Genomic DNA, 2994 nt, shown 5'->3' on the forward strand with positions numbered 1-2994 from the left:
TCCCAGCATCAGGGTCTTTTCCAATGATCCAACTCTTGCATCAGATGGACAAAGTATTGAAGCTTCAGCTTAAGCATCAGTCCTTCCAATGAATTCAGGATTGACTTCCTATAGGATTGACTGATTTGATCTCCTTGCAGTCCAAGGGACTCTCAAGAGTCTTCTCTAGCACCAAAGCCTTCTTTATGGTCCAACTCTCACATCTGTACTTTACCATTGGAAAAACATAGCTTTGACTATATAGACTTTTATCAGCAAAGTAATGTCTCTGCTTTTGAATATGCTGTCTAGGCTTGTCAACGCTTTTCTTCCAAGAAGCAAGTATCTTTTAATTTCATAGATACCATGGCTACAGTCACCATCTGCAGTGATTTTGGAGCCCAAGAAAATAAAATCTGTCACTGTTTCCACTTTTCCCCCTTCTATTTGCCATAAAGTGATGGGACCGGATGCCATGATCTTAGTTTTTTGAATGTTGAGTTTTAAGCCAGCTTTTTCACTCTCCTCTTTCATCCTCACCAAGAGGTTCTTTAGTTCCTCTTTCACTTTCTGCCATTAGAGTGGTATCATTTGCGTATCTAAGGTTGTTCATATTTCTCCTGCAATCTTATTCCAGCTTGTGATTCATCCAACCCAGCATTTCACATGTGTACTCTAGAGTCAGGCATGATTGAGTGACTAACACACACACACACACACACACACACACAAACACGCACACACTGTGTATAAGTTATATAAGCAGGGTGACAATATATAGCCTTATTGTACTCCTTTTTCAATTTTGAACCAATCAGTTGTTCTATGTCTGGTTCTAACTGTTGTTTCTTGATCCACACACAGGTTTCTCAGGAGACAGGTAAGGTGGTCTGGTACTCCTATCTATTTAGGAATTTTCTGCAGTTTATTGTGACCCACACAAAAGCTTTAGCATAATCAATGAAGCAGAAGTAGATGCTTTTCTGGAATTCCCTTGCTTTCTCCAGGATCCAGTGAATATTGGAAATTTGATCCCTTTTTCTCTGCTTCTTCAAAACCAGCTTGGAAGTTCTTGGTTCACATAGTGCTGAAGCCTAGCTTGAAGGATTTTGAGCATTACTTTCCTTGCATGTGAAATGAATGCAATTGTACAGTAGTTTGAACATTTTTTGGCATTGCCGTTCTTTGGGATTGGAATAAAAACAACTTTTCCTGTCCTTTAGCCACTGCTGGAGTTTTCCAAATTTGACTCAAAACTGACATATTGAATGCAGCACTTTAACAGCATCATCTTTTAGGATTTTAAATAGCTCAGCTGAAATTCCATCACCTCCACTAGCTTTGTTTATGGTAATGCTTCCTAAGGCTTTCTTGACTTCACACTCAAGGATATCTGGCTCTAAGTGAGTGACCATGCCACAGTGGTTATTTGGGTCATTAAGACTTTTCTTGTATAGTTCTTCTGTGTATTCTCGCCACTTTTCTTAATCTCTTTTGTTTCTGTTAGGTCCTTACTATTTCTGTTCTATATTGTGCCCATCCTTACATGAAATGTTCCTTTGATAGCTCCAATTTCTTTGAAGAGATCTGTAGTCTTCCCCATTCTATTGTTTTCCTCTACTTCTTTGCATTGTTCATTGAAGATGGCCTTCTTATCTCTCCCTGCTATTCTCTGGAACTCTGCATTCAGTTGGGTATATGTTTCCCTTTCTACCTTGCCTTTTACTTTTCTTGATTCCTCGGCTATTTGTAAAGCCTCCTCAGACAACCACTATGCCTTGTTGCATTTCTTTTTGTTGGGGATGGTTTTGGTCACTGCCTCCCGTACAATGTTATGAACACAGTTCTTAAGGCACTCGGTCCACCAGATTCCAAGTTTTAGCAGTTAGGAATAAAGCTGCTATAAATATCAGTGTGCAGATTCTTGTGTGAACATAAAGTTTTCATCTACTTTGGATAAAGAAGAAGGCGTGTGATTGCTGGATCATATGGTCAGAGTATGTTTAGTTTGTTAAGAAATCACAAAACAATCTTTTAAAGTGGCCATACCATTTTGCATTCCCACCAGCAATGAATGAGTGTTCCTGTTGCTCTTCACCAACCGACGTTGTTAGAGTTCTGCGTTTTGGCCATTCAAATTGTGTAGTGGTATCCTATTGCTTTAATTGGCATTTTTCTGATAACATATGATGTGGGACATCTTTTCATACGCATATTTGCCATCTGTATCTTTTCTTTGATGAGGTATCTTTGAAGGGCTTTGGCCTATTTTCAGACTGGACTGTTTCTTTTCTTATTGTTGACTTTTAAGAGTTCTTCGTGTATTTTGGAGAACAGTATTTTATCAGATGTGTCTTTTGCAAATATTTCCTCCCAGTCTGTGGCTCGTCTTCTCATTATTTTGACATTGTATTTCACAGAGCAGAAGTTTTAAATTTTAATGAACTCTAGTTTATCAATTATTTCTTTCATATATTGTGCCTTTGGTGTTGTTTCTGAAAAGTCATTACCATACCTAAGGTTCCATACCCTAGGTTGTCTCCTATGTTATTTTATAGGGGTTTTATAGTTTGAAGTTTTAAATTTGGGTCTATGATCCATTTTGATTTATTTTTTGTAAATAGTGTAAAGTTTGTGTCTAGAGTCTTTTTTTTTTTTTTGCATATGGATGTCCAGTTTTTCCAGCACCATTTGTTGAAAATAGTGTCTTTGCTCCACTATATGGCTTTTGATCCTTTGTCAAAGATTAGTTGACTATATTTATATGTGCCTGTGTCTGGGTTAAATTCTTATTTTATTCATAGTGTTAATGGACACCTGCTTTAAGCCAAGTACTGTAGTAAATTTTGGAAATACAGGCTACAGTAGGAGAGATGTCATCCCTGTTCTCATGGATTGTACAGTGTATAGAAAAGAAAGGGTCAAAGGTAACTCAAGATTTCTAGTTTGGATGATGGGTCAGGAAATCCAGAAGCAGCACTAGGTTGATGTGGGAAGATGCTTAGTCCTGGGGAG

The sequence above is a fragment of the Bison bison genome, unplaced genomic scaffold, assembly GCF_000754665.1.
Source record: "Bison bison bison isolate TAMUID 2011002044 unplaced genomic scaffold, Bison_UMD1.0 scf7180017864471, whole genome shotgun sequence".
Classification (NCBI taxonomy): Eukaryota; Metazoa; Chordata; class Mammalia; order Artiodactyla; family Bovidae; genus Bison; species Bison bison.